We start from the raw sequence: 9992 nt of genomic DNA, 5'->3' as shown, positions 1-9992 counted from the left end.
AAAACAGATATTAGTACAGAGAGATAAAGATATTAAAGATATCACTGATTTTTTTTGTAAACTGGAATATCATAAGATTAGATGAGCACAAATTAATTGAATTGGGGCTTTAACATCCTGGCAAGTATTCCACAGGGTTGAGAAAATTTGGGGCTAAGATATCACAAAGAATAGAGAAAGTGGAGCCTAACACTGACTCCTTGGAAGAAAAATTATGACCAACCTAGATAGCGTATTCAAAAGCAGAGACATTACTTTGCCGACTAAGGTCCGTCTAGTCAAGGCTATGGTTTTTCCTGTGGTCATGTATGGATGTGAGAGATGGACTGAGAAGAAGGCTGAGCACTGAAGAATTGATGCTTTTGAATTGTGGTGTTGGAGAAGACTCTTGAGAATCCCTTGGACTGCAAGGAGATCCAACCAATCCATTCTAAAGGAGATCAGCCCTGGGATTTCTTTGGAAAGAGTGATGCTACAGCTGAAACTCCAGTACTTTGGCCACCTCATGCAAAGAGTTGACTCATTGGAAAAGACTCTGATGATGGGAGGGATTGGGGGCAGGAGGAGAAGGGGACGATAGAGGATGAGATGGCTGGATGGCATCACTGACTCGATGGACGTGAGTCTGAGTGAACTCCGGGAGTTGGTGATGGACAGGGAGGCCTGGCGTGCTGCGACTCATGGGGTCGCAAGGAGTCGGACACGACTGAGCGACTGAACTGAACTGAACACTGAGTAAAGGTAGAATACCTGGGTTGCAGGATCAGACATTAGAGGAAAGCATAAAATGGTTTAAGAATATGGGCACGTTCGAATTAGATTCTACAAGACACAGAGGACCCAAAGCTTACCTTAAGGCCACCAAAAGTGTGTTGGTGAGAGGGTTACTAGTATAACTGAGTTCAGTGGTTGCTCTCATATGGAGGCTAGGGATGTCAGAAGAAGAAACAGTCTCAGAATTAGAACTTGACTTATTAAATGGCACGATGGGGCTAATGGTACGTGAGAGCAATAGATGTCAAGTGGTGGTGCTTAATCACTAGAAGGCTGGGATCCACAGTTTCACAGTGACTTGCCAAGAGACCTGGACCCCCAGGTGATTATGGAAAGATCAATGGAACAAGGCATCTCTAGGGACAAATGAAAGGGCAGTCACTCAGGATTCTGTTTAATATCTATAATCAGAAATTCAAGGATGTGGAAGCAATATATCGAGGACAATTGCTCCAAATAAAAGTCGCAAGTCCCTCCCCAGTCTCTATGTTATTGCTGCTGCTGCTAAGTCGCTTCAGTTGTGTCCAACTCAGTGCGACCCCATAGAGGGCAGCCCACCAGTCTCTTCCATCCTTGAGATTCTCCAGGCAAGAACAGTGGAGTGGGTTGCCATTTCCTTCTTCAATGCATGAAAGTGAAAAGTGAAAGTGAAGTCACTCAGTCGTGTCCGACTCTTAGCGACCCCCTGGACTGCAGCCTACCAGGCTCCTCCGTCCATGGGATTTTCCAGGCAACAGTACTGGAGTGGGTTGCCATTGCCTTCTCTGCCCTAGTCTCCATACCCAACACAATTATGCTGTTATACCACTGACAGAAGAGATGCCTTGGCTTATAAGAAGCAACCCCATAGACCACAGCAAGGATATATTACAGAGATTCCCTCAGTAGAACCTAAAGCAACCTACTTAGTTGACTGAACACTGGACAAAGAGGAATATTCCAACATTTAGAGACAATGAGATCCAGGGTCTTAGCTGACATTGATATATGAAGATACAGAGCATTGTTATATTCTCCAACTAGACTGAGAATATATGGTAGCCAGGAAATAAATGGATTTCTAACTATAATTAAGCTTAAACTAGATTTACCAACTGATCCATTAAAGAACCCACCTGACAATGCAAGAGACATAAGAGATGCCGGTTCCATCCCTATGTTGGGAAGAAACCCTAGAGGAGGGCATGGCAACCTACTCCAGTATTCTTGACTGGAGAATCCCATGGACAGAGGAGCCTGGCAGGCTAGAGTTCATAGGGTCACACAGAGTCAGACATGACTGAAGCAACTTAGCACACACACAGGATGAGTATAAAATTGGGACAACATAGTTTATTATTGAATAAGCCCCATATAGAATCTTGGCTTGGAGGTAGAAATTACCAAAATCTGGAAGACTAACTCCAAATCTCTTAAACTGCATTCAGATCTCTTTTCAAGAGAGACCCTGCTGTGAGAATTGACATTAGCTAATTGCATTCATCTGCCAGGATATACACCCAGGATTCCACCAAGGTGACTCTCTCCCCAAACCGCTGCTGACTAATGACTGAGTGTAGTGAGGTTACTAGACCTGGACCAGTCTTACCCAGTGTAGAACTTCTCTAATGGGCAGTCCCTCCTCTGGGATTCTTTCTGCCTAGATAGGACTTTATTAGAGCTGCACTGCAATTTTTAACTTTTCCTATGAAATACTCCTTTTCCCCAAGTGTCAGTTCACATTAAGGTCTAAAAGCTCTTCCGACTACTCTAAATTCTTACAGGCATTTTCTCCAGTACATCTCTTGAACTTCCATTTCTATCTTGGCATTGTCTGTTTCTTGGAAGACTTGAACTGAAACAAAATCTGTAACTTGACCTGAAAAGCATTTAACAAATTGAACTTTTCCTTCATTACACTGACCTTGCTAAATGTAATTTTACTTTTTGATATCTAAGAATAAAAAGTTATTTTTATTTTTTATGAAGCCACATAATATAGCACTTTATGAACTTTGCATATTTTCTTTTCTGCCTAGTATTCAATTCCTCTTAACCTCCTCTTCTGTATTTAGTTACTGTGATTCTCAGGATGGACTAGATAATTTTCAGATATAAAAAATACCTTCCTGTACAAAAATATAAAGAATTCAAGAAAGTTACAGCAGAGAATTAAGCCAGATGTGCAGGTGTTAGCCCTGCTGAATTAATGTAATATGCACAGGTCACATACCTTCGAAGCTGGCACTGCCTACTCATTTGTGTGGCTGAGCTGAAATGTTTCATTAAAGGAGTCTTAGATGATCCTCTGTATACATGAAGTCTGCAGACTTGTGTTGATGACCTTTATTGTGGATTGATAACCAAGATTCACACTTTATCTTGGTAAATACTTTGTAAGATGCCAGAGTAACCAAATCAAAGAAAAATTCATATTTTTTGAATGAACTCATTTCTTGTGTTACGAAGACCATATTTAAAAAATTTGCGTAAAATTTTGTTTTTGGAAAATAGCCTTAATACTATTTTCTACTCAAACTTTGTCATCTAGTATTGCCTGCTAGCTGACTGTCCACTTATGTTCTTTCCTTCCATGTGTACTACTGCTGACTTTCTTTAGGAACACATACCCTTGTATTCTCAATACGTCCTTTCATTTCAAGGAGATGCACTGTAATGATTTAAACAGTAATCTTCACTGCTTGCAATGTACTGTTGATGACTGTCTGCCAAAATTTATTGTGCCCTTCACCTTTGCTTTGTCATTCTACCATTCTCAAAGGCTCTTATTGTTAATAAAATACAAAGTAGTTAGTGGGATTCTTTGGATGATATTACTTTGTCTCCTGACAAGGTAGAAAATAAAATCACCCTTGGGTTTTTATATGTGTTCATACATATTTTAAGATTATAGAATCACCAACTTTAGTCTCCAAAATGCTAATGATAATAGCAGACAATTTGGTATATGCTTTTCTCCCCACATTTTGAGTATATGTCTGTATTTAGACATATTTTCAAAGCACATTAAATTATAAAAATGGTATGATTTTATGGTGATAAATATATAATATACAGAGGAGTAAAATAAAGGTAGTAGAAATCAACCATAATCATACCCCATAGATTGTATTTCAGCTAATCATTTTTACACATTTTTTCCCTATGCCTATATATGTATAATCTAATTCATACATGGATTTCCCTGACTTGATGATGTAGGAAAGATTAGGTAGGATTGATTCAAGTCCCCTCTTTCTTTACTCTCTGAAAATTCAAAGTCCTCCTCATGATTTCTGGGTATTTTTAGTCACTGATAATTCTAAGCTTCTCTTTTCACTGAATTGATTCTATTTAATGATGTTCTAGATAATCTAACAATATTATTTCACACAGTAGTATAAGATTAATGACTATGAATGATATTTAGTATATTTTCATATGCTAATTTTCCATCCATCTATCTTCTTTGATGAAGTGTCTTTTAAATCTTTTGTCCATTCATATTAGTTTTTGTTGTTGTTGTTGTTTGGTCTTTTTTAATTTTTCAGAGTTCTCTGTTTTCCATCTCATGGAAAATGATTGAAGTTTGACTGCTGTTAGACAGTAAGAGAAAATAAATTTTTTTAATAATTAGACTATTTTTAGGACCACAGATAGTTAAAATCTGTGAAACAGTTAGAAAAATATAATTATTTTTGGACTTATATAATTGTTCCTTTTCTTAGAAAAAATGATTTTAGCTTTTCACTACTGAGTATGATGTTAGCTGTGAGCTTGTCATATATGCTGTTATGGTGTGGAAACATTCCCTCTATACCCACTTTTCTGAGAGTTTTTGTTATATATAGATGTTGAATTTTGTCAAAATGTTTTCTGCATCTATTAGGATGATCATATAATTTTTATTCTTCAATTTGTTGTATAACTTTGACTGATTTCAGGAGACTGAACCATTCTTCCATCCCTGGGATAAATGCCACTTGATTATAGTATATAATTATTTTAATGTATTTTTAAATTCAGTTTGCTAGTATTTTTGTTGAAGATATTTCCATCTATATTCATCAGTGTTATTTGCCTGTAATTTTCTTTTTGTGTGTGTGAGATACCATTGTCTGACTATGGTTTTAGTGTGGTACTGGCACTGTAGAATGAGTTTGGGAACATTTCTTCTTCTGTAAATTTTGGACTAGTTTGAGAAGGATAGGTGTTAACTCTTCTTTAAATGTTGGTAGGATTCATCTATAAAGCCATCAGGTTGCAGACGTATTTTGTTGGGAGTGTGGTTTTGTTTTTTTCTTTATTGCTGATAAAATTTCATTACAGTAGTTGGTCTGTTATATTTATAGCTTTTATTTCTTCTTGTTTCAATCTTAGGAGAGATTGTACCTTTCCAGGAATTTGTCCACTTTTTATAGGCTGTCCATTTCATTGGCATATCAGTTTAGTTCATTTCAGTCGCTCAGTCATGTCCAACTCTTTGTGACTCTGTGAATCGCAGCACACCAGGCCTCTCTGTTCATCACCAACTCCCGGAGTTCACTCAGACTCACCTCCATCAAGTTAGTGATGCCATCCTGCAATCTCATCCTCTGTCGTCCCCTTCTCCTCCTGCCCCCAATCCCTCCCAGCATCAGAGTCTTTTCCGATGAGTCAACTCATCACATGAGGTGGCCCAAGTATTGGAGTTTCAGCTTTAGCATCATTCTTTCCAAAGAAATCCCAGGGCTGATCTCCTTCAGAATGGACTGGTTGGATCTTCTTGCAGTCCAAGGGACTCTCAAGAGTCTTCTCCAACACCACAGTTCAAAAGCATCAATTCTTTGGCGCTCAGCCTTCTTCACATAATTGCTTATAATAACATTTTATGATCTTTTGTATTTCTGTTGTGTCTTTGCAATATCTTTTATATTTCTTATTGTTTGGGGCCTTCTACTTTTCTTTTTGGATCTGGCTAATGGATTATTAATTTTGCTTATCTTTTCAACAAATAAGATTTTAGTTTCATTGATATTGTCTTTATTTTTGAAGTTTCTATTTATTTCATCTCTGATCTTTATTATTTACTTCTTTCTATTAAATCTGGCATTTGTTTGCTCTTTTTCTAGTTCATTTAGGTGTGAGGATAGGTTATTTATTTAAGATTTTGGCTTGTATTGGTTTAAACTTCCCTTACAGAAGTGCTTTTGTTATGTGCCATAGATTTTGGATCATTGTGTCTTTGTTTTCAATGTCTCCAGGTATTAAACAAAAATTTCTTCTTTGATTTTTTTTCTGTGACCATTGGCTACTTAGTAGCATATTGGCTAGTTTCCATGTGTTTATATTTTTTGCAGGTTTTTTCTCATGCATATTGTCATAATGTTGTGGCAGGAAATGATGCTTAATATTGAAGATCTTTTCTTCTAGGCTTCAGGTCTTTCTCATTAATAGTTACTCTATAAATAGTTGTAATTTTGTTGTGCCTATGGGAGGAGGTGAAGTCAGACTTTCTATAATGCCATCTTGGCCACCTCCTAATGGTCACTAGTTTATAAAGAGAATTCATGTGCCTTTTTGTTTTTTAAGATAAAGTATTTTATTTCTGAACTAAATTTCCTTCTTTTTCCTGTTTCTTTCCAAGGTTCATTTAGGCTGAGTACAATATAGGGACTAAGGAGCATCAACAAATTCAAATCTGTGATTCATATTATAAGTGATGTGTGCTTTTCTTATATTGATAACCAAGATAGCATTTTTCTCTTCTAAATAAGGCAATTCTTTTTCATTTTCCCTGACATAGCAAGGGCATTGTGTGTCAGAACTCTGAGACTCCCAGTTGGAAACAGACTTTGCTAGAGTAAAAGCAGATGTACAGATCAGAAACACTGCCAAAGTGGAAATACCAGTAAGAATACAAAATATTTTTCTATGAGTTTGACAATGCCTAAACAATTTTGGGTTGTTTTCATCACTTTGCTGCTGCTGCTAAGTCACTTCAGTTGTGTCTGACTCTGTGTGACCCCATAGACAGCAGCCCACCAGGCTCCCCTGTCCCTGGGATTCTCCAGGCAAGAACACTGAAGTGGATTGCCATTTCCTTCTCCAATGCATGAAAGTGAAAAGTGAAAATGAAGTCACTCAGTCATATCCGACTCTTCATGACTCCATGGACTGCAGCCTACCGTGTAAATAATGCTAAAAAGAATTGTAATTTTCAGCTACCTATTAGTCTCAAATAAGGTATAACATAATTGGGCTTCCCAGGTGGCTCAGACAGTTAAGAATCTGCCTGCAATGCAAGAGATCTGGTTTCAATCCCTGGATCTGGAAGATCCCCCGGAGAAGGGAATGGCTAACCACACCAACATTCTTACCTGGACAAACCCATGGACAGAGGAGCCTGGCGGGCTATAGTCCATAGGGTTACAAAGAGTTGGACAGGACAGAGTGACTAACGCTTTCAGTTTCACTTTCATAGCATAATAGGCATACCACAAAACCAACAATTCTGACACTGAGATAAAGAAAAGTCTCACTATCTGCAGGAGTCAAGTTTATGGGATGGGAACATTACCCCATCAAATTATTGCCCTTATCCCCAACACCACAGTTATATCTTATTCAATAATGCTGGCCAAATTTTAGGTTGAAAAAAAAATTGCTGTCATACTTTGTAATTTCTCAGGTTCTGTCCAGTCAGCTTGATTAAATGTTGATTCCTTGGGTATCTTTCATTCTTCAGGTTCATCACATTCTTCTCACCTACTTAAGTCATTTGTTATGCAGTTTGGAGCCCAATGTTTAACTGTGCTCCTGCTGATACCTTACATTTCCTCGCCCTCCTGTCTTTGCCTCTTTTAGTCTTGTGGCAAAGGTGGCTAATAAGGATCAACTATTTTCTCTCCTACATTTACATGTTGTCTTGAAGGGATTTATGTGTTTACCCAGATTGATGCTGTCTCTACCTGTTTCTACTTGTCCACCCTTGATGTTTTGTTTTTATTTATAAGTTTCAACTGTGAAATTATTTTATTTTTTTAGTGAGCTCTTTTTCACCCAAAACTGTTTTCAACTTCTTTGATCCAGTCTGTTAACATCTTTCCTTTCATACTCAGCAGAAGATTTCACCTCCTGAGTGGAATAAGAGCCCTTAGTAGTCTTTTCCTCAAATTATAGCCCTGCTGTCCTTTTTTCCTAACATTTTGTCATGATGAACAGACTTCCTTTTTCAAGTTCAAGGCCATCCGTGGATGTCACTCCTGTTTCTGTGTCTACTAAGTATATCCTTACTTCTACATATTATCTATATTTTCTTGTCTATTGTTTCCATTCAGTCTTTAATAGTCATGAACATATCCTATCACCAAATAACCTCCTTCCATCTGATGTTGCTTCCTATCTCACTCTTCCTCTTTGTGACTAAATTACCTAAAATATGTGGTTTTCACATTTTTCCCCCCTCACACTGCTAGACTTCTGAAATCTGTCCTCCTATTTACTCACTACAGTGACCTCTTTGCTACTAAAAAGAAGGAAAACATTTTCATACATAACTTCCTTTCACTTTCTGCATGTGACACTGCTGATCTGCTGACCACTCTCTTTAAATTCGTTCGTGTTTGATTTCCAGTCTGTTTTCCTCAGTCTCTCTTGTGGACTTCTTACTCATTCCCCATCCTCTGGGTGACTGTGTTCCCAAGAATATTGTCTTCTGATCTCTTTTCTCCTTGCCCATTATCTTTGGCACAGAAAACCAGTTCCAACAACTTCAGTAACCAGTTCTGTATTAATGATACTGGAATATATATTTCAAATATATATATATATACACTGTGATTTTCTCTCCCAAGACCCTCTCTTGTTTGACCTATCTCTATGATGGGCTCTGGTATTACCCTGTGTCATAGTATACTCTTGTGTCATTGAGCCTATACCAGTCATTATAATTTCTTGTTCCTAGCTTGGTCTATTCTATCAGGAAGTATGGATAATGGGGGCTTGTAACTCGATTTTATTCTTTTCCATATCCTTATCTCATCGTATACTATTTAAAGCATATGTGGTTATAATATTTTTTCTTGATGAACTCACAGTGATGGAGTAATTGATGGATTCCACAGGCAAACCTGTGTATTTTTTTAATATCTTTTTGTTAAAAAATATTTCTCATACTAAGTAATGTATAAGTATAAAAATAATAAATATTGGTCGAATATAAAGGCATCAACATTTAGAATAATTCATTATAAATTTGAATTTAATGTATAATAATACATTATTATATTTATATTTAATTTTACTATGTACATTTTATTTCTGTTTCAATAGATAATAATAAATTGCTATATCATTTCTTTGAGATGTAGGCCTTTAGATACGTTTTAAGGCAAAATTTAGGATACAACAAAATGAAAGTGGGCATTATGACTTATGTAGAAATATTGATATTGCAATGGAGGCTTTCTCTGAGTGACAAATTTTTAAAAAGGAGATAGATTTTTGTTTGTTTACTTTTCTAACATGAAGTCCCAAGACTATAACACTCTGAATTTTGAGTTATAGAACTAACTGTGCTTATTTAGTAGCCTGTTAAGATTTAGAGATAACATTTTTATTGCTTTTTCTCCAAACTATTTTATAAATCAGTTATTTCATTACTTGCTATACTGATCCAATAAAGAAGCATTTTTTGCTTCAGCTGCTTGCAAAGCATAATGCTGTTCACAAGTCTCATGAACATGGTCAGCACAAAGACTTACTCAAAAGTAATAAAAGTATTATTCAAACAAATATTGTGTTCAAAATATCCCCAAGCTACAAACTGATTGTGCAGTGATTTTGAACAATATGTGAGGGAATATTTCTAGGACAAGTTATTTACAAGCTTTTCATTGGTGTTGTAAACATTTTAATTTATAACACTTTATTGAAACATTGAAAGTCAGTATGTTTCCTGTTATCATTGTCCAAAAATTCACTGCAAAGTCCTAGCATTCTAATTAGCTCAGATAGAATTTACCTAAATAATGATGATAATAAATTTAATACTAATTATATTAATAATAGTGTAGCATTGTTTTCCAATCACTATCATCAAATGAATAAAAAATATTCAATCAGATGGCGATAATTTTCAAGGGCCCTGATAAACATTAAGAAAAGTTTTCTTTAAGAATATTACTCATTGAGTGGAAATAACTTTGTGGTAAAACTATTCTGTATCATCCTATAATGGTAGGTGGATTCATGACTAT

Source organism: Budorcas taxicolor, chromosome 5 (assembly GCF_023091745.1).
Source record: "Budorcas taxicolor isolate Tak-1 chromosome 5, Takin1.1, whole genome shotgun sequence".
Classification (NCBI taxonomy): domain Eukaryota; kingdom Metazoa; phylum Chordata; class Mammalia; order Artiodactyla; family Bovidae; genus Budorcas; species Budorcas taxicolor.
The sequence above is the reverse complement of the archived record's forward strand: the minus strand, read 5'-3'. Positions refer to the sequence as shown.